Raw genomic sequence first — 23,944 nt, forward strand, 5'->3', positions numbered from 1 at the left:
CAAAAAAAAAAAGCAGAATGCATTCTAATCCCATAGACAGCTATCTAGAAAAACTATTTTAAGATAAATTACATGGAAAATGATAGTTATCCATAATACACTTTAATGTCTCGAAGTTTGCAAAATACAGTATTTGACACTCTGACAGTAATGTTGATATTATTGATATTAGCATTTTATATTAATATTGCCCATATTTTTTCCCCTTAATTTATCATTAACAAAAATGACATCCTATTTCCAATTTATAATTGTTTTTACCACATTTAAAGAATGAGCAGTCAAGAGAAAATGCCCATCCCATCCAGGCAGGTTCTACAATGTGACTTGTTTCTGCCATGCTCATGACAGAAAGGAGACCAATGGAGGATGAAGAACTGATCCACTTCCTGTGTCATAGTTGACAGTAACATATGGTACCCACTCCATAGATGAAAGCACATTTGCTGTCCTGGGCAGCTATTAATTTTAGTTCATTTTCCTATACCTGTTTATTTGGTAGCTCATTAATTGCCTCTGAGCAGAGAAAATGTTTCCTTTAAGAAGGTTAAACAAAGAGTTTGTTGACATAAGTGAATTGGTTGAAGAAAACATTATTAAGTAAAAGACACTTATTTAAACACCAAATTAATCATTTAAAGGCAAATTAGAGGTCGTATCCCCTCTTAACTAAATAATGTTAACCAGTAATGAGATATCCATTTTAGATATAAGCACACTTTTTCAGGCTTGGGCTGCTGACTGAACTGTGCCTTAGTTTTCCAAGTTTATTGAATCCATAATTACATCAGTGGTGTAAATTTCAATATTTTAAACTATATACCATCCATAATGTGAGGTCGTTTTTCATCAGATGATTAAAAAAATTAAAGCTTCTCTTTCATCCCAGCAGAAGAGAAGACTGTGCTCTGAGAGAAGACGCCCGCAGTGGAAATGAATTCATCTCAGGTTCTGGCTCCATTTAGGGAACTTTTCACATAGGCTGGTGCAGGAGCGTCCTTGGCATTGCCCTAGTCGATCTGGCTGAGCCATATAACTTTGGAACAAGCCAGATAACAGGTAACTTTGGAATATTTTAGCTGGGGCCTTATGCATAGACTACACCGCACCTCTTTCAGAGCTCCTCTACATAAGCTTCAGAGACTGATGAGAAAGGTACAGCAACACTTGTTGTGGTAGAGGTAGTTCTGTCACCAAGGTTGTCTGGTATTTCAGCTTTGTATTTTTCCCTTCCAGTTGGAGGCTGTCACAACTGCTGCCCACATCCAGACACACACCTTTCTCAGGCAGCCACAGGGGCAACGTCCCATACCCTGCTCCACTGCTGGGCTCTCATTAGATGGACTCTCAGCCACCATGATGTTGAGTGTTGACAGGTTCCATAGATTCACACTCCAGGCTCTTCCATTGCAAAACCCATGCTGATGCCAGCAGCTTTATTCCACGTAGCGCTGAAGTTTCGTTTGTAGCCAGACAGGAGTCAGGAAATTTAAGGTTAATTGAATCTGATGCTAGCTCACCCCATTTGGATATGACCATCAGATGTTCCAGCAGATTCCACTTTTTGTCAAAATATTTTATTGTGCCTATAGGGAAGAGATGGAGAAAAAGACTCCCAATGGACAATAATTTGATTTGATGCATATTCATTTTGAGCACCAGTTCCCATCTGATTTTTAACCCTTTTAATCAACTATTGTAGCTTTTATAATAAGTCTTGATTTAGCATGTTTTATCAGTGAATACTGCTTATCTAAACTCATTGCTACCCCTTGTTTGGGTAACTTATGACTTTTGAAATCAGGGGACTACATTCAGGCTTTAAAGCCCTGAGATAACTCTTGGAAATATCATCGAACAATCTAAGCCTCAATGTTTCCACCACATACTAACTGGAATTATGGTCTCCTCCAAATCCCATTCTCCTCCCGACTACATTATTTCTTTCTATTTTTTCAACAGCAATGAGAGAATCAGCTTATGACAAATTGCACATTAGAAAAGATGTATCTCTATGATGTGGGTGGGTAGCATAATTTAAGATTCCACAGGTTTATTCCCAACCTGTTATTTTAAGAAACAGTAAAAGGAAAAGCTGGTTCAAGCAGTCCCGATACTGCTCATTAACTGGGAAACAGAAAGGAATGAAACAAGATTTTTCTGATTATTTTAGGTCCTCTCTCCCAAGTTCCCTACTCTACATCCCCTCCCAGAACAGACATTTAGACTGAGGAAGAAAAGCACTGTGTTTAAGGTTAATCAAGTTTCAGTACAATTTTTTTTTTTTTTTTTTTACAAACTAGAATCACACTAATCTTTTTTTCTTGCTCTAATGTGTGGCTGTTGAAATCCTCAGCTGTGATAAATTAAGCTACTTATTAATCTAATTATCGTACATTCATCCTAGAAACTTTCATGTGACTTGAAAAGGCTATTCAACCTTTTCCCTCCCCTCCTAGAAAGGGCTCAACCTTGCACCAATTAAGATCATTCTGAAGTAAGGCTTTAAAAAAGCTTTCTCTAATCACCCAATGAAACATGGACCAGTGGAAACCAAACTCAGGGCTCTGGGAAAAAGTTTAGCATTCCTTTCTGTCTGCCAACTTTTATGGTTTCATTGCACAAGGGAGGAAGACTTCATTTTCCTATTTAGTTGTTCTTTCACTGACCTCCAAATAAAGTCCATGTAATTACTGAGCAAATAAAGTTGCAGCATGTGTTTTAAAAATCAATTGCCATTCTTGGACTATAGAAATGTAACAATACACAGATTTGCTGGAAAATGCCCAGCGCCAACCATATGAACTAAACCCTGTACTGTATCTGTACAATGGAGTAGTTTTGACCCCTAAAGCACATATTTACTATGCAGATTTTTAAAAAGGGCTTCTTTTATGACTTACCTATTGATATTAAAATGTCCCCACCATAATATAGGTTCAATTTAGGATTAAAAATATGTTGCAAATGTATCATATCTTAAACATCCATTCATTGCTAAATGCCTTACTTCTTTTTTTTTAAATGGTGGCATAAATGGAGCTATTTTACATTCAAATTAAACTAGCTATTAATTTGAATGCAAAGCAGCTCAAAGTACAGGATGCAATTTCAATGACAGGTTTACCCCAAGACAGAATGCAGGAGTGAGTCAACATGGGTGAGTCCAGGCGGATTGGCCCCTACTCTTGGTGCCTGGCAAACTTGCTCACTGTGAATAGTTTTTGAAGTGAAGATTAAAAGAGTGGAATTATAAAGTATAATTACATTTTATTGAAACTCTAGAAATCAGAAAAAATTCAGCAGGAAACTTTTAGTGAAACATGATGTGTTGTCATTATCATTAAAAGATAAAAGTTTCATACTGTTTTTATCTGTTTATTTGGAAGACATCCAGCCTTTACAGTTATGCAGGAAACAAAAAACGGGAATGCAGGAGTAATTATTAAAACTGTGTGATTTGTTATCTCAGCTACTGTCTTTCCAAATGGTAATACGATATCAGCAGCTGCAGACGGTGGCTGATTTCCTCTATTAGTAAACAAGTGCTTTGGAGACCTGTGTGAGGCACTTTAAGCTCGCTACTCCCCGAAGTGCTGTCAGGCTTAACTACTAATCCATGGTATTTCAGAGCACTGGAAATTCATCTTTATAAAACCTGAACAAAAAAGGGAAAAAAGCCTGGAGGGCATGAGCTCCCTCTGGTGAGACAAATGACATGTTCATTTATTAATGAAACAATAACCCTGGAAAGAGGATCAAAGCACATTCCATCCTCACTTTACAATCCCCAATTTTCTCAGGCCAAACCATTTAATTGAGCCATGACAATGGAATACTTAATTGTTGCCTTAAAGTTTTGAAGAAGCGACTTCTTCAGCATCAGTGTGCATTTCAGGATTATTATCTGAATATAATATAGCCCGATTGAAGCGGGTGGAATTTGACTCATCCTTCATTGGTGGGCCCTTCTCCAGCAGTAAAGGGGTTTTCTTGAACTTGCTCGTAGCACTGACCACAAATGCTCTGCCCTGTCATTGCCCTCTCCACAGCCTGAAACTGTCCTTATGGGTTGCTTCCTCAGGGTGAAATATCCGGTCTCACTTGTGGGTGATTGGGTAAGATGTAGGTTCTTTTTGGTCTGTCCCCCGCATCTGGGACATAAATGAAGAACAGGGAGTTGCCAATCCCAGAACCCAGAAATGGAACGAGTTTGGGAGTACCCAGCATGGAGCCCAGTCTGAAGTCCTGACAGGCTCGTGTCATGTGCGGTGTGCAAAATGCAAACTCACCTACTCTCCCGGTGGGTTCTTCACCAATGGTGTTTGAGAGTGATTGTCATGATTTCTATCCCTCCAAAACTAACAAACACATATGTAAAATTTTTAAAAAATGAAAAAGTCTGTGTTTGATTTCTATAATCAACCCTGGATTTGTTGATATTTTTTTGTTTATACTTATACAACAACTTTTTGAGGTCTTCCTTGACTATGCTATTTTTCAAATTAAACCAAACTTTCAGGAGAATCTTAAGGCTCACAAGTGCAGAGTTCAGAAAATGCTTGCTGATTTATTGGGCAAAGAGGGCTCTGAAGATGGTATATGTAATCTCTAGGGCTCACCTGTCCTGCACTTAAAACATTCCAGGCCAGATTGACTCTAGGCCAGTTTTCTATCACACAACAGCATCCTTTGGAGTTTATAAGTAGACTTTCTTTTACTTTGCATCTGCTCATATTTATTCCTGGGGAGATCAATGAAGCCGATGAAAACCAATAGTTAGAAATGAAGGTTGCAAGCAATACGACATTCATATTTCCATGTTTTTGAACATCATTTATTTTATTAAGCCTATGTGAGATGAAGAGTGTATTTTGAGATAACTTTCATTATCTTTACCAAGGATCTTTCTTTTTGATCTGCTTTTGACTAAGCCTTAAGTCTTTCTTTTTGTTCTAGATTATTAGACTTATGAGTCAATATTAGACTTAGAATTTTTACACTAAATTTTAGAGAAGTACCATGGAAATTCTTTATAAAGAAATTTTTATAATAAGGCCATCAATTTGGAAAAGTTCCATTTAGTCTGAGCTCTTCTTTGTAAAACTTTCTGCAGTATGATTGGGCTGCACACAGGGGACCAATAATGATTCAAATCATGTAGTGCCCTTCTACATGAGCCCTTGGGGAGGACGTGGAACCCTCTCAGTCAACAGTCATTGTGGGGACTGGACTATGATGGAGAAGGGAGTGTCAAATGGAATGTCTGTGTCTGCAGGGAACAATTCTTTCCCGACCTCTCCTTTTGTTATCTTTTATCCCTAAATATAGAACACTTATTTTAAAAAATGCACCTAGAAAGACTTCATGAGCCTGGCATATGAGTATTCAAACTGCTGTGACATTGATAGCCACAGCACAAATTTCACTCATGCCAACGCTGAGACAGAATAAAGATTTACTTTTACTGAAAAGATGTACTTCCACATCTCCATGAGCACACTCAACTAATATTTATATTATTCATTCATTCATTCATTTTTTTCTTTCATGTGTTTATCTTGTCGATTAGTTGTTCAATATGCCCTGATTGAAGTTCTACTGCATATAAATCATAAATATGGCTATAGATATATCTGGGGTTGTGTGCGTTTTTGTAAGATTTGTGGGAACTGATGATATGTAGGTAAGGGAAGCCAGGAGTGGGTTGGGGATGAACAATATGGACACAGATACATAGTTCTCCCACAACACTATTTTGAAAAGGTTCTAAGACCCTTTGGTGTGTGTTTGTTGAATGTATGATGGAAGTATTCAATCAACAGTATCCATCAAAGAACTGCCACATCCTATGTACCACGTAGAACACTCACACAGAGAGATCTTCCTGCCTCCCAAGATCTTCCAATCTGTAGTATGGCCAGGTGCCCATGAAATATACACATAAGACAGTGAACGTGAGGTGGATGACAAGACTCCACATTGAAAGGTACCGATACCAACTTCAAGGTGAATTGGACATTTTGAATAATTACAATTTTCATGATATGGTCTGAAAATTAGGGCTTGGTCTTCCTACTTCCCATCTTGCTGAGAAATGTGTATTCTGGAAAGGAAGGATGGCAAGAAGTGTATGAACAGGTGCATGCATTCACCTTTTGGCCCTTCTCACCGCCCACCCTTTATGAACTTTGTTTTTTGAATTGAGAAATAAGCTCGTTACTAAGAGTTAGTGTAATGTTTGATTATTTTTACTCTCTGCCATAGCACATACAAAAACTGGTACTTCTACAACAACAGTAAATGACCCCATATTTAAATCTGCAAGATGGAAGATTACTGACATACTTAATAGGAATTTAAATTAGATGAAATACATATGTGGCTACACGAACACCTTCAATAAGTACTAAGAACTGAAAAAAACTATGGTGCTCCTTGTCTCTTTTGCACACCAAGTAACTGAAATTTAAAACAATACTAAACCACAAATATAAGGAGGAATAAAGATATGATTTTTTTTCCCTTGGTGACTTAGAATTATTTTGGGATTTTTGAGATTCCTTAAAATATCAATTATAAAACCTAAAATATATTTTCTGACTTTTACTGGTGCCTCTGACATGCCCGTAATGGATAATCCTGCACTGTTATTGCTGTAGAGTTTAAGGTGGGACTACATTGTTTTTCTTTTCTACCGTTTACTAATAAGTTAGTTATCAGAATGCCCTGCTATAAATTCAAGTTCTACTTTCTTTCTATTCCAAAATTCCGTTGGTAGCAAACGGGAGCTCTAATAATATGCTTAACCAGTTTTACTTCTGGGGAATTATTTATTTTTTTAAACATTCGAAGCTATGGGTAAATTCTCCCAAATGTAACACAGGAACAGTAACACATATATCATCTCCCTAGGTTCTCTGTGGTCCATATCCATTTTATCACATGCCAAAAGGAGCGTATAATGCAAAATATTTAGAAAATATCAAAATAGTTCAAAATAAACTGTTCAAAATAAGGCCATGGCTCTTATTTACAAGATGTTATTCTTACTATTTGCTATTTGTTTCTTGAACTTAATAAAGCAATGAATGGTAGTTTAGTAATTGCCAAAATAATCAGTTGCAAATATTTAATAAAGTCAAGTCACAAAACCTAACCAAAACCTATTTTCTTACATTCTGAGGTTGATGTTTATATTTAATATTATAATAATAAAGAAATTTTAAATTAATAATTCAATACATTGTTTCCTACTTAAGATTTATCTTTCTCTAATATCTAAGGTGTTATAAATAATATTTTTAAGATTGCTATTAATTTTTTTAAAATTAGTAACTGATAATAAACAAATACTGCTCTTCTCAATTATCCCTACACTTTCCACTCCCATAGGATATGACTTTATTATATAAAATAATTTAATTTTGTTGATTATAAATACATGACAACATAATAGTAACACCCCAAATACACACAAAACAATTTATATCTCCTGCTTATAATTTCTGACTGCATTACATATGTGCTGAGTTTATATCCGCTGTGAACAATAGGAAGTAATGTGAGTGCTGGCCAAGAACTTAGAGATGTTCTCAGTTTTGGGGGAATAAAATGGCTCCCATAACCTATCTGTGGGGAGGGCATACAGAGGGGAGTCTACAGCACTTTAATTAGACTCAATACTAAAACACTAACCATTTTGAAATTTGTTGCTGTATTCCTAAAACTTCAGGTGGCTTATCTAACATGATAGATACTGGAGGTTAATTAATTAATCTACGCATTGCCTGGAGGCTCATGTTAACATCTAGGTCTATCTTAGTGATTAAAAAGTCCTAGAACATCTTTGAATGGAGAATATCTTCTGGCAGAGAAGCAAGCATAACACATTTGTATCACCAAATGCAGAACCTAGCCATAGGGACAGACAGGCCTTGAAGTTATTTCCCAGAGTCGTCTGGAGCTCGGGATGATGGCCTTAGAAAGGTGAAAAGTGGCTCAGGAGCATCCCTGCTCAAGTCAGTGGCAAGGGAAAAACAGGGGCTTCCAAACAAAACAGAAATAACTTTCCCAGACAGGAGAGAGAACACTTGGCATTCCTGAGGAACAGCTGCTCGCTGGTAGAAGTTTATGATAATAAACTAAACTGGGTGAGCATTTCCTAAGAAGAAATATTTAATTATCCTGCTCACCATTATGAGGAACTTCTGCCACTCTTCAGGTTATTATACAGTAAATAACCATTTTTCTAAAGGACAGAGCTGTTTTAATTATATGGCAATGAATGCATAATTATTGTTTGTTAGGAATGAATCACAAGACAACAGACTTGATATTGCTGCTCTGGTTAGTGCATCTTAATTACTTTTTCATTTATTTTGCATATAAAAGCTATTTGCTAATTGTCTTTGCTGTAAATATGCAAAATATAATTAGTCATTTATAATTCTTTATGTGTTATCTAACTGTACATTTGTTTCTGAGGAACATATATTAAAGTGTGAATATTTAATGGACTTTTTAATGTGTATGGATTTTGTTTTTACAAAGTTTTAAGTAAATATTAGGCATGTAACAGTTTTAACCCTCCTCTTAGAGAAACTTGCTGTGAAAAAAAACAAAGACTTAAAAATGTGGAGTTATGGAGTGGATGCCAAACTATGTGGAATTTTTAAAATGTTCCATGTGAAGGCACTAATGATGACATGATGAAGTATCTCTTATTAAGCCTTTAAATTAACCTTTTAGATAATCTCCCAAGCTACTCAGATAAATCTTTAAGCATTACCAATTTCAATTTAAGTTTTTACATATTTATGTGGATAGTTACCAGAGGAGAAGAAAAACCCATGGATGTGCTTAAACATGCATTTTTAATTGCTCCAAATAGATTGCTTTTATTTGTTTAAAACATTGGATGAACACTCTCAAAATTTTAAAATCTTAACTCTGAGTACTTTATAAAATCTCTGTGTATGACAATATGAAGTTGTTGTTTGTTTTTTTTTTAATGCAAGTTAATTCTTTAGTGAATAACGTGGATGTTATGATATGAATCCACAGTGAGGTTTCCGGCAGACATAATGGCATCTCAGAAGTGAACCGTACTGGCCAGTTTTTCAGCCTCAGGCACAATTGTCTTTTTCTTTTTTAATGGAAACAGACCTTGAGCTAGTTTCTCCTATGGCTATCACTTCAATATGAACTAACATTGCTGTGAATGTCTTAATGCACTCAGATTCATTACAGTGGCTGACTGGTAAAACGGCCCACATGCGTTCAAAATAGTACAGATATCAGGAACATCGACCAATGATTAAAATTTTTCTTTTCACTCGTCTCCGTAAAATCCTGCCAGTCCATTCTGCTAATGCATGTCACATTCCACTTTCTTCACCTCAAACATTTGATTTACTAACCGGTTGTACTGTTAATCCCATGTCATGACACTTCTATTCACTTCTTCTTTTTCCACTGAAAGCAGCTTCCTATGAAGATAAAGCTAGGTAAAATCTATTGTAAAGAGGAGAATAACTTGAATGCAGCTATCATATCAAAATGAAAACACACTTCTGCTCTCTTCACCCACTAGACATACTGAATACTTTTCTTAATGATGAAGTCAAATAGGATAGGTGATGAGAATACAACTGATGATAATTTTTTTCTTCAGAAGTAATCCTACTCTGTAATTATTCATATTTATGTTTGGCAAATCTTTTTAAATGAACTTATATAAAAACAGAATGATAGCAGGGTGTGAATTAGAAAAGAACTAGTAAACATGCTTTAGAAAATTGCACTGTGAATAAATTATATTCCTGTTTATCACAAAAATATTTCAAAGCAGCTTTAAATAAAGTGCTTAAACCTGCACTTGCGAAAACCACAACTATTATATAGGTTTGTTTCTATTACACGATTTTCTTTTTGGTTCCTCAAATATTTTTTTCTTTTGCCTTCAGAATAGCAAAAAAAAAAAAAAAAAAAAAAAACGTAGAATATATATTTCAAATAGCATTTCACTAATGTAGGAAAGTTGTAGGGATAACAAACAGCCTGTTTACCAAAATCACAATCTTAAAAACCTGATGTTCTATAATGAAATGGTTTAGCTGGATGAGGTTGTAAAATGGAGAATATTGTGTAAAAAAGAATCATTTCACTCTACAAGATGGTGAAATTCACATCAATGAATCACTATAAAGAGAATGTTTTATACCTTTTATGCATGTGTTGATAGGATAAAGTAGGTTTGAAAATTAAATTTCCGTTTATATTTCCAAATACTTTCATTATGACAAGAAGAAGCATAAGAATGATTTTGTTCATAATTTTTGTAAACCTACAGCATTCTCTAGTGAATGACCAGAAAACTCACTGTTTTTTGAAATGTGACTAAATATTCAGAAGAGGCAACAGGCCTCAGGAAGAAAAAAAAATCTAATTTTTTCAATTTAGCAAAAAATAACTTGGATTACATTATGTGGCATGCAAGTATTTAAAACTTTGGAAAAGTCTAGATTTGCCTTCAGTAATGACAAGGATCACTATCTGCCCTCGTTTACAAGAAGTTTGAGAGGGTAATTACTTGAGGGGCTTTTGGTCTTTTAAAAATAATCCTTATCAAGCACCTATTTCACAAAGAATCATGTCAGAATAATAAACTCAGTCTTGCCAGTAGCGTTATGCAGGATACAATTCAGAAGAATATAAATGTGAAGAGTGACTGATGTTGAACAGGTGATAGGAAGGTAAGAGCTATAAAAGCTTCCTATCGGTGTGTTGACTGAAACATTTATAGTCTTTTGTATCTTTCAAGATCCTAGATAGTTTTACTTAGAATTTCCCCAAATGTACTTCAATTACAAGCCTTCTTCACAAGCTCTAAGAAAGTTACTACCCCACTCTTGTGGGTTCTGAATTGCTTGTTGTAGAAAGGAACTATTCCATTGGCCTTAGTCAATTAACTATAGGATCTCAGTGCTCATTTCTAAAGTTAAATCACTCAAGAGAGGAATGGGAAATGGCCCATAGAGATGTTTTAATCATGTTTACAAACTCGTGGAGATAGTAAATAAAAATTCTTGCAATGAAAATCCCTAAGACATTGCTGGAGGAAATATTGTTCACCTAATGCTATCTGACTGTCAAGAGGATGTGTGTGTGTGTGTGTGTGTGTGTGTGTGTGTGTGTGTGTTCGCTTATGGGGAATAGGGTTTGATCTAAATTTATCAAATAATGAAATATCCCAATGGCCATCAGTATGACCTCCATGAATTCCTGTCTCTTTATTTTCACATTGTCTGTTAGTTAGAATTTGAAGTCAACAGATAAGAGATGAGTTCATTTATCATCTTTTTATGTCCTAGCTCTACATTTTCCTCTTCCTCTTCAAAAATTGTACAACCTTTTACAGTTTAATCAATTTCTATCCATCGTGCCATTATTCATACCCTCAGTAATAGTCTCAGATGACCATCTGAAGTGCCAAACGTAAAATATCCTACTTTCTAGAAATAAAAACAGCATCTTCTTCTCTGGCTTTAGACAAAATCTTGGGCTGGGGGAAAATTATCCGCCTAAGAAAAAACAAGCACTCCTTCCCCTCTGTGTTTGTGTTTGCGTGGATCAATTGTGAGACAAACAACATTCATTGACAGTTGCTGGCCATGAGTCTGCCTGTTTGAAATACCTTAGTCAGGAGAAGTACCACAAACTGAACCGAACAATCTCTCACAAAACATCTGCAACCATCTGACCCTGGCCTTAACCTTTAAATCTATCTTTTCATATTCATCTCAAAAGACCTTGTCAATGGCCAAGGAGACTCAAGAAAAGGATTCTTCAACAAACAAAAAAGATACAGAGGAAATTCAACCCAGATTAGGTTGCAGAAGATAATACAGTTTGCTCATTTTTATTCTGCTGCTCAAACTGGAGTTGAATTCATTTTCACTTTATCTTTATTCATGTTATTTAAACATAACATTCATTAGGATTGTGAACTGCAACAGATAGAAGAGAACAAAACTACTCGCCAAATTTGTTGGGCATCTGTTCCCACTAGAAGCGGCCCTTTGCCAGCTCCACATCATGTCGTTTTTTTCCCCTGAATTCATTTCAAAGTCAATCCATCAGTTTATGAACTGTTTGATCAAACTTGTCATTAACCAAGTGAAACATTTAATTTGTATTAACAAAAATGGGACAAATAATTAGTACAGGGATTAACCATTTTACTATTTTTTTTTGCATTCCTATTTATCAAACGTGTTCATTGTTGATATTTTTTCATGTTGTGACACTATCTGGTTTCACCAGAAATAATGGGAAACATTTCTTTTTTAAATGAAAATACTTATGAACTGGCCATTTAAAAAAAAATCCATACAAATATCTGGACTTTACAGCTGCCAACAGTAACCACTAATTTCTAGTCACCATCTTCATTAAGATAGAAGCACAGGTTCCCAAAAGGCAAAGAGACTGAATGAGCCAACTGCCAAAGACTCATGAGAAAATAACCTCAGCAATATTATGTATCAAAAGAGATTTAATTTTCATTTTTGAATTAAAAATTTCATTTCAGCATCGAACCATACTCTAACCAATGGCATAGGTAACTCCTCTTCCTCTTGCCTACAATATTGATTTCAGTTTCTCCACCCCAAATTGCTATTTATGTTAGAATGGAGCTATTGACGTGAGTTGGGATTTTTGCTCTTTGGAAGACTTAGTCATCATCTCGGGCAGTGGCCGTGACTGTGACCTCATTGGGCACTTGTCGGTCTAGCTATAACAATTTGTTAATGAACTAGTTTTTTTTTTAATTGCTTACTTAATTATGGAGCACCAAACATAATAGCATTTCTAATTTGTTTCATAATTGCATGCAGAGATGAAATGTTGGTGTCTATCATATGCTTGCTTATAATCATCTCTTATTCACGGAAAATTTTCCAAAGAGGTATCTTCTTTAATATGATGATGTAGTACCAGTTATTTGAAATGTGCTCCTCTTAAATGCAATTGTGCCTGTCAACTAATTTCAATCTCTCTGAGTGTGTGTGTGTGTGTGTGTGTGTGTGTGTGTGTGTGTGTATATATGTATATTTTTCCACGGGGAACAAACTGTAATGAAGAAAATACACATACATATATATATGAAGTTATTTAAATTTTTTTATTTTCAATAAAAGTATGTAAACATGAAAAAAACACACATATCATTGCCTAAATAACAAACATTGGCATTTTGACAATGACATCTATAACCGTAACAGTATTTAAGAATAGTTTATAAAAATAGTTCATTTAAACTGTAGGAGGTTCTCTTCACTATTGCATTAGTGTTGCTGCTGCTGTATAGAATGTTTAAAATTCACAATTGGTGTGTGTTGTGCGAACCAGTTTTCAGCATGCTTCAAATCCACCCAGAGAAAATGAAGGCCATTATTAAAATCAAATCACGAATCTAATGATGGTTCTTTTTTGTCATGACTTAAATTTGAAAAATTCAGAGAATTAAACCAAGTCTCTTATAAGACAAAGAGTAACTGGAAACTATGCTTCGGAAAGGAAGTCATGGCAGAGGCCACTGAAGTCACCATTGACCCATGTCCTTCTCAATGAATTTTCTTCATTACAGTTTGTTCCCCGTGGAAAAATATATTCAATGCAAAACATTAGTTATAGGCCCAATAGCACAGTTTAAAACATGTGTAGCTGACGTATGTTTCCCCCCCAAAATACAAGTATTGGCCTGTTCATTGTCATCTACACAAAGAACTGAGTCCTAAAATCCTTTTCTCAACTAAATTCTTAATAAGTAAACTGAGACTAACCCTCTAATACCAGATTTGTTAAACAACATGATTTAGGCCCTTGCTATTCATGCACCTTGTACAACTAAAATGACTGGTGAAGCTAGAATCATGAAAGAGTCATTTTATGTAGCTGCTAAGTTCCTCTCAAATCTCCTGCAACTTAACGAGTAAAGAAAGCTCAACGTGTAATGCCGGCTAATGTGGTTTATGGTAGAAAATAGTATCAACCTATCTTTGTAGCTTATCTAAGCCAGGATAATACTTTTAGCCTTTATAGTAGACCCAACTCCATTTTTTCCACTCTTGACTATGTATTTCCTGAAATCCTTTTCCAAAGAGTTAAATTGGATGTGAAATCTGTACTAGGCTATGGAGCTGTCTTTGTTCTAAGTCTCGCCAGCAAAGCCTTGCCTCTGTATCACTTTCATTGCCTTCTGATTGAGCTTGACAGTGTGACAGGAAAGCAAAGGGAGGCAATTCCAAACTGAATGAGAGTCTTTTTCAGCCACACAGCAGCCTCCTCCTTAGTCCCTAAGAAAAAGAGGTAACAGATGCCGATAGCAAAGCATCCCTAACAAAGTCCTAACTTTGATGCAGGCAGAAGAAAAAAACATGCAAAAGATTGTCTCAGTGCAGGAAAACCTTGAATGGAACACAAAGGAAGCAAAATGAGAAAAATCGTGGTGCAGAAAATGGCTGGGAGAGTTATGTAGCTACAGAGCATTTAAGAAATTACTTTCCTCTTAAAAGAGGTTAGGATCTTCAAAACCTGCTCTGCTAAGTACAGTACAGTTGGAATAGTGACATTATGTGGGCCCTGAACAAAAGTGATTGCTTGGAGGATGTTGTGGGAACTAACGCTTGTCCCTTGGGTGGAAAGTAAAACTCCGCCCCAAAATCAACCTTCTACTGTAGCCATTACCTTTATACTCTGGGGAGTAGATTTTTTTCTGATTGGAAAAAAAAAAAAAATACTAGTAGTTACTATAAGTTTTTACTTTAAGATGTTCTATAATTACATGGGTTGGAGCATCACTTACTTTATACTGCTTTATGCTATCTAAGGATCAGCAGCTGGCTTCATCAAAGAGTGGCTTCCAAGGGTACATTGATTTCCGAAAGGGAACCACGTTTAGTTGCATGATAAACATTTATTGTAAGATAGAAGCACGTAGAATGCTTATGCTAGTCTCTCTTATATTAATATGTGCACTCTGCCTTACTTCTTTTGGCAAGATGAAGTAGAGAAGGTCTACCCAACTGGACCAGGGCATCACTAATTCCCAGATAGTGCTGAGCCCATTTCTAAGATAAAGACTCGTATCCACACACAAGCCTGGGGTTACAACACCAGGTCCTGGGAGTTGGTGGAAATAACTCACTCAGTTGGTGCTGGAGTGGAAGATAGACAGTGGGAGAACAGTTTCATGGGGCTCCTGTCTGTATTTGTCTTCATTTATTTTCAGAGACTTAAAAAAAAATCAATATGATATAAAGATTGCTATACTCTAGCATGTAAAATAGTGGGGAGCATTTAAACAAAGAATTCCTTCCTTGATAATCCTCAGGGGCTGATGTGCTTGGTAAAGCTCTGTGAATTCGAATGATACTCAGTGACACGATACGCATCCCCTAAGGAGTCGTTATTGGCTATCATGATATCTATATGCTGGTGGCCTGGCAGGAGAAACAGTACAAGTATTTGTCCTTATTACAGGCGAAACCTAGGCAAGACCCTGGTTGACTACACCAAACACATGGTTATTATTATTATTTTGGATACTAATGTCACAGAGCATTTTTCTGGTTTTGTTTATTTGTTTTTGTTTTGTTTTTTCTGTTAACTAGACTTTACTTTTTAGAAAGTTTTAGGTTCCCAGCAAATGAGCTGAAAGTATGGGGAGTTCCCACATACCCATCGTCCCCACGCATGCACAGCCTTAGCCATCAACATCCTTCACCAGAGCAATGTTTAAAGTAGAGATATTGCGGTATATTTTTTCTCCAGAAATTTTATGACGATTTTTTTTTTAAATCTCAAATATGATAAGGCTGCTTTTGTCTCACATTGAAATAGTCAATTGTGTACTTATACTAACTTAAAGGTTAGTTAGAGTCTATGGAAATAAAGGTTTGACCAGAAACATAGTTGAAGGAAGATAGTTGGAGCAGAATTTAATCTCTGCTAGAATTATGGTTGACAATGTACTAAAGATAAGAGAGGAAAACATGAGGATAACCTGATACTCTAGAACTCCTAGTTTAACTGATCAGTGATTATCTGTGCTAAAATAAAGCATGTGTACATTTTATTGACAATTATATGTTGACTGCATATATTGTAATTGACATGCACAGATACAAAATTCATATATGGGACACTTCTGTAGGTTAACATGTATGTATATATGAGTTCTCATATACATAAAATGTTAGGAAAGTCATAGTGACTTAAATAATTTCTTTCATACTCACACTTACATACAAGTTATAAAGTTTTCCACATAATTAATGTCCTCTGTCTAGATTTCACATGATTTCCTTTCCTTTATAGATAGCTAATGAGATAAAACAGGAACCATGAGCAAGTTAAATCAACCACCTAAGTTTGCACATGAAACATTAAACAGAAAAGAAGCATCTGCAATTAGCACATTGCTTTGATGTGACTAAATATCTGGCTGTCTGCATCACCAACACTGGGTCTGAGTCCCAGAAGAAGCTGCTGATCGAGATGTACTGAATGTCAGTCTAATGAGCAGCATTTTCTCATGTAGCTCACTCCCTGAAGGTGGGAGTACCATTCGATTCAGGAGGGCTCAGGGGCTGTACACAAGGGGTGGAGGTGGAAGGGGGATGCAATTCCACGTTCCATCTGGAAGATCTTTATTTCCGTCCTGAAAAAGTAAACCTAAGCACACTTCCAAAATGCATTAGGGCATTGCATTACCTAATGAGATGCTGAAAATGCAGAACTGGTGAGGGGACGGTGAGGATCCAGAGCTGATCCTAAGAGAGGACCTGGTCACTGGGCTAGTCAAACAGGAATCTGATGGACTCAGGCAAAAAGTACGAACTTCTTCACTGTCTGCTTGACAAAATTCTAGGCTTTACCCAGGAAGTGGGTGGAAGAACACACCTCTTTCCCAATGGCATAGGTGTACCTGTGGGCAAAGCCAGGTGAAGAAACCCAATGGACATAAAGAAAAAATCTGCAGCATGTAAATGGTCACTTAGGAAAATAACATAAATTTTTTACTATGTGTTAGTCACTTTTCTGAGTGCTTTATTCAGGTCACCTCATTTAATCATCTCAAAAAAACATGTAAAGGAGATATTCTTTTTTTATCACTCTCAATGTGGATATGAGGAAACAGAGGCAGAGAACTCTGACAACTTGCCCCAGGTCACCCAGTCCCTTGGTAGATGGTGGACCTGGGATAGGTGCACCGGTGGTCTGGCTCCTACACCCATGCTCTTCACCACCACACCACCGCTGCCGTAAGGATTCCTAATGTGAGAACTACTGGTTAAGAAAAGGCAAGAAAAGAGTGGCAGAATGGGAACAAAACAACTGTGACATATTCATTTTGAAAACCAGCTAGATTTATGGGGGCATTGAACACGACGTCCAGACATTGAAAGTGAAGAGTTCTAGGTGTGATCACTACCAGGAAACTAAACTTACTTAAGATATTAGGAAGGAGAAGGGGGGCCAGCTGGAGCCACGGGCGTTTGACAAGCTGAACACGAAAGAGGAGTTTCTAGGTGTCAGGCATGCTCATGAGCATCATCTTCTTTGGGAGGCGGATGTTAAAGCCCCATTAAAATTTTTTAATAGACTTTGTGTATTAGAGAAGTTTTAGGGTGACTGAAAAATTGTGCATACAATACAGAGTTCCCACAGTTCCCATATTACCTAGCCCCCCTCCCCCCCCCACCCCTGCATCCCTTATTATTAACCTCTTGCATTATTAGCATGGTACATTTGTTACAATTGATGAACCATTACTGATACATTAACTAAAGCCCATTGTTTACATTAGGGTTCAGTCTTTGTGTTGTATAGTTCTGTAAGATTTGACAAATACATAATGTCATGTATCTACTACTGCAGTGTCATACGGAGTAGTTTATTGCCCTGAAAATCCCCTGTGCTCCATTTATTCATCCCTTTCTCACTCCCTTCTCTCTGTCAACTGATTTCTTTTTTTCACTGTCTCTGTAGTTTTGTCTTTTCCAGAATGTCATTTAGTTGGAATCACTACTATATGTAGCTTTTACCTAGCAATATGCATCTCAGTTTCCTTCACGTCATTTCAAAGGTTGATAGCTCACTTATTTTTATAACGGAATAATACCCTATTTTCTGGGTAACTGACACTTTGTTTATCCATTCACCTATGGACGAGCATCTTGGTTGTAAAGCCCCATTTTTAAATGTGGAAATGGAGATGCAAAGAAGTTACCATGTGTTTACATTCCTACAGCTAGAAAGTGGTAGAACCAGACCTTCTGGTCGAAAGCCAAGGGCTTTCCTCCTACATGAAAGCTGTTCAAAGAGGATTAGGAAAAAACCAGGGTGGGAGTCAGGTAATAGTGTAAATTGAGGCACTTAGTTAGTCAAACTACATGCATGTCTCATTTTTCTTCTTAGGTTGCCCAGCTATATTTTCATTGTGCAAAATTTTGTGCTTCTAGAAGAGCTAGCCCCAGCAGAGTCATATGTCTCCCTAAAAGGGAGAGCTTTGTATATGCCAGAAAAGTTGACAAATACTCTATAGCAGGCCCTGGGTTGATAAAGTGAAACATCTTGGTAGCATTGGCCAGTAGATTGCCACCCAAGATAGCGTTGTTTTCAGGAGTCCTACAAAGGATTTTTTTAATGGCACAAATTGCCACTCTGAATTCTGCCACAGGACATTTATTCCTCTCATTGAAAGGTTTTGAATTCCTTTTAAGGGTCCAACTCCCCAGGGAAGGAAGCAGCTATCGCTTACTGCTAATAAGGCACTGAGAGCCAAGTGAGAAGGTGAGAGGTGGAGTAAAAGAAGATGAACAAGAGAGCAGGATAGGGCTGGATGCTAAACAGGAGTCACTATTCCCTACTCAGCCAGCTGCGTCCTTCTATGTGGACGGAACTGCAGTAGTGTAATACTCTGGGTCTCCTGCATTCTCACGCACGGACGCAGAGTGATGGTTGATTAGTGAATCTGTGAAACCCTCCCTTTCTCTCAAGTGTCAGCTGCCTGACACAGAACTCTTCCATCCTTCATTCTGGATTATATATAACATGGGTAAGACCTTTGGTTGTCCAGCATGGCCTGTGACTGTGGGTGGGGGGAGGGTAGAGGTCTGTTTATCTCTGTGTTCTGTATTAGAAAGGATGGTCTGCAGAAAAAGCCATATTCTCCAAAATCAGCTTTGCCAGTGATAAAGGTGACATTTGGTCTTTATTTGCTTTACTATTTTATTTCTTTCTAGTTGGTTCAGAATTAGTGAGAAGTGATAGTTTTGGGTGCTCATCAAACCCAATTCATGGGAAATCAGAGACCACCTTTATCCCTTTACAAATTTCATTATTTATGGCTTTTTTCCCCTAAAGATGCCTTGAATGTTGACAATAAGAGCTGGGGTGAGAAGATAGAGGGCAACAGAGGGGGTTTGAAGACAGTCATCCATAATAATCATAGCTACTATTGCCTCATTGGATCCTTATGAAAATAATACCTGTGATGTTGATATTATTATACCCATTTTATAGATGAAAAGCAAAGGGCCTTGCCTAAAGTCACAGAACTAATAAATGGCACATCTGATGCTGGTTGATTCCAAATCCTCTGCTTTTCCACTGCAATTCTACAAGAGTTTCTATGCCTTTCTTCTCAATGTTCTTTTAATCTCCTCTCCCTTTCCATTCCTGTTGCTACTTTCTCTATCTATGGCTCATGTCTGGCCTATCTTCATAGACCCTCTTAACCTCTAGCCTTCCACTGAATCCCTTCTGCACACTACTGCAAGGTTAGTGTATCATTCTCATTTGTTCCACTGGCTCCTAAAATATGACGATCCTTTGAAGAAATAGAATACTCATCAACAGCTCCAATTTAGAGCCCCAAATCTCACCTGGTATGAACTATTTACATTGTATCTATATAAGTCATCTCACGCTTCTTTGAATAATAACACCCATCTTTTCTCCCCTCCCGATGATAGTTATTACAATTCACTCAATAATCTCACTTCTTAATGTGGAATTATAAACCGGCCCCCTGTGGGAGTACTACACACCCTACAATATTTACTTGTCCGTGGTCTTCTCTGTAAACTGGAAAGGGAGAGCACAATGTATCCCCTGAGCCCAGCAGACTGCCGGGAAGATAGAACTCGCCCCACAGACATCTGCTACATGGATTCAATGCCTTCTCGTCTGCCTTTCTTACAGTTTTAGGCATGATAGTTCCAACTTAATATGTGTTCCTTAAATACTTTTGAATAAATTAAGAATATTTATTTAATTACTTCAAATAGAGAAAACATTGATCTTGCCTCTTTCCTAAATACTTCACCCAAACCATACAAATACGATTTAAAATTTTTAACCTGTTTTTTGGGCGGGGGTGTCAAGTGGCTGCAAGGGTGTGTGTTGAGACCTTCACTTTCAGTCTAGTTTTCTTACTTACTAGCTATGCGTTCTAGGGCAAATTACTTAAACTGTGTGTGGCTTGTTTCCTACCTGGGGACAATAATAGTAGGGTGTGTGTGTGTGTGTGTGTGTGTGTGTGTGTGTGTGTAAAGATATATTAAAATGCTTAGAATAATTCCTAGCTCAAAGTAGGCACTCAATAAATATTAGCTACTACTATTATTATTATTGATAGAACAATCATGAATGATATGGGCACTTAAATGTAGCATATTTTTAAAACTGCAAGGGACAGGAAAGAATTGTTCTTACACTCATGTCTTACAAGCTGTCACCCTTTGATATCCTTCTACCTTCTTCTCTACCTTAACCATTGTCTTTACTCTTCAAAGATTTTTGAAAACTTGCTAAAATTTTGCTCTGATGTGACTGTTTCTGGTTTGGGGGACCAGTTTCCTTTGGGCAGAACCACCTGCAAGTGATTTCTGAAGCTCGCGCTAAGCAGATCAAAGTCCACTGGATCAGGAGTCAGAGCAGCAATGATAGTACGGAGTGGAAAACAGGACAGCAGGAAGCAGCCACTGGAATTTAGAGTCGGAGAAATTTAGAGTCGGAGAAATACGATTGTTTGGTTAAACAATATTTAGTTCTTCAAGCAGGAGATGGGACATTAGAGAAGCGAGGAGAACAATTTCTAGGTCTCTAGGAGAAAAAACGAAATGAACAATTTGGAAGGTTGATACTGACGTTATCCTTCCGTTTCCTGAAAGATTTTTAAAAAAGAAAACCTTCACTGATTACCTGCTAGGCATTCATTGGTTGCCCTTAAGATGCATCCATATCTATTGTTTTTGGGTTAATAAGCCATTGGCAGAGAAACTAGGGTGAAGCTCTCTAATGGGCCCGATGCAACCAAGATCAGGAAGAGCAGTCAAGAGCTCAGCACAGTGACATAGGACAATACGGAGCAAAAGCCTTAAAATATGCATCTTCTTTAACCTACACTTTCACTTCTAAAAATTCTTTCTGAAAGTATGTTTGGATAAGTGGGCAAAACTCAGTGTAAAGGGGGTTTACCACAGAAGATGTAATAACAAATCACATAAAATAAATTAAATATCCAACAATAGAGAATTGGCTCAATAATTGTTGGGACATCTATCAATTGCCTGCTGTAGCCATTTAAAGCAATAATGCGAAATGTTCTGTGTATTCACATAGGGAGGTGCTTATGCTTTATTGTTAAGGAATAAAACAGTATGTAAAATTTGATCCTACTGCAAACATATGTATTGTATGTGTGGATATAATTGTCTGGAAGGACATTTGCCAAAATTTTAATAATGATGACCTCTGGGTATATTCAGATAAATTTAAGAAATGGTTGTCTGCATTTTAAAATGTTTCTACAGAGTATTACATGTATGATAAAAGTAAAGCAAAAAACCATAAACAGATGATCTGGAGAGCCGCTGAGGCAGAATGTCTGGGCTCCCATGAGAGGCTGACAAGACTGAAGAAGCAGCTGCTCTGGGCTCAAACTTAAGAGGTGAGTATGTACCTCATCTGAGGCAATTGCCCTTCATAAAGAGTAGTTGGGCTCTTTTACTAAAACTATGCTTCATGTGCCATACTCATCATCAAACTGGTAAAGAATTAGCCATTTAAAATACCTCTAATGACTAAACAGGCAAAACAGTCAAATCTAACAGCTTAACCCATCTTTCCCACTGGACGGTCAGCGTCCATGAAGGGCAGGGCTCCTATTGACTGGTTGCAGCTACCATAGGTATTCACAGAGGTGGATACCTTATACATATTTGCTACTGAGAGAGACAAAAATAGCATTAGTTATTCAACAGCTGCTCTTTGATCGCTGAACTGAATTATATCCTTTATCATTAAATTTAGAGTTCTAACTTCTGTCTTAGACTCTTCTCCCTACTGAGATATATTTTCACGATCTTTTCAGAGTTAAGAAAATAAATCTTACTTACATTTGGTAAGTCATTTTAGTTATCCATGGCAGAAGAAAATTTGACACTAGGGAAAATTTATCCATTGTGGCAAAATAGCGAATGTAACTTGAGAATTGCATTTTTGATGATATCTTCACCCATTTTTTTTGTTTTGCAAGTCTTTCCTTTCTCTCTCTTAAAAAGTTCAATAGATGTTTTTGAAAAATGATGAACCCTAAACCATTTCTAATTTCCTGAACTGTGAACCAGTATTACCAGTTGCCCTCAGGAGATCTCCATATGAATATCTCATAACCACCTCATACCCCAAAATGAACTCAACACATTCCTCATGAATCTACCTTCTCACCCTCAGTTTCTCAGTGTAGGAATGGTGCAATATCTTTTTAGTTCCCTGGTCCAGAAATAGAATTGCATCCCTCCATTGATTAAATCTCAGAGTCCTATTAATTCTACCTCCTAAATAACTCAATTCCATCCCCTTTACTCAATTTCCACCGCAATTCATTGACTCAATACTTATTAAGTTACTTAATTAGCAATAATAATACTTATTATTACGAATAACTGGTAATGTTCCAGGTACCACGCTATGCACTGAAGTTATGGTGGTGAGCACAACAGGTGAAGTCTCTGCCCGCATGAAGCTTATAATCTAGTGGGAGACACAGATGATAAACAAGGTTAGTTTATGTAACAATTTTAGGGATTGACAAGGGCAATGAAGATAAAACAGAGGGTTATGGGAAGGGAGTATGATAGATAGGATGGTAAAGCCTGGCCTCCTTGTGGAGTGGACATTTGTACAGGAAAACTTACAGGATGTGAAGGGTGAGCCATCTGAAAAGATCTAAGGGACGAGCCACTCTTGGAGAAGGAAAAATTTAATGTGGTCTAGAAGGCTAGAGTGTCTGGAGCATGAGTGAGGGGGCAGTACTGAGGTTGGAGAGCTCAGCAGGGGCCAGGCATGTAGGGGGCGTTCTGCTACTTGCAAGGAGTTGGGGATTCTCTTAAATGGGATGGGAAGCTATGGAGAGGTCTTGAGGAAGGAAGTGACATCATTTGATTTACATTTTTAAAAGACCACCCTGACTGCAGTGTGGAGAATGTTGTTGGAATGCAAGAGAGAAACCAGAAGATGTTAGGAGCTATAGAAATGCAGACAAGAGGTGAGGGTGCCGATAGATGTGGATGTAGTGAGAAGGGACAGACTCAGGTGCATTTTGAGGTAAAGCCAGTAGGACTCACAGACAGATAAAGAGGATGGTAGTGAGGGAAAGAGAGCATCAGAATGACACCTAGATATTTGGCCTGAGCTGATGCTTTAGTATAATTTATTAAAAGAGTTATCTTTTGCCAACCAGGAGAAAATCATCTTTCTGATGTATTGAGTTTCCTTGTAAATTTGGATCTATTTCCGGGTTTTCTGTTCTGTTTCTTTGATGTATCTATTGCTGGATCAGTACAGCACTCTTTTTATTCCTAAT

The 23,944-nt window shown here is 37.1% G+C and overlaps 1 long non-coding RNA gene across 1 annotated transcript; it reads left to right on the top strand.

Moving 5' to 3' along the window:
- The first annotated feature begins 314 nt into the window (after window positions 1-314).
- On the top strand, window positions 315-23,944 carry LOC141570552 (uncharacterized). Its single transcript, XR_012494671.2, has 3 exons — window positions 315-1,059; window positions 21,891-22,027; window positions 23,040-23,944. It is a non-coding gene; the product is annotated as an uncharacterized LOC141570552 (long non-coding RNA).

This window comes from Rhinolophus sinicus, chromosome 3 (genome assembly GCF_057876585.1).
Source record: "Rhinolophus sinicus isolate RSI-liver-muscle chromosome 3, RSI-T2T, whole genome shotgun sequence".
NCBI classification, from domain to species: Eukaryota; Metazoa; Chordata; class Mammalia; order Chiroptera; family Rhinolophidae; genus Rhinolophus; species Rhinolophus sinicus.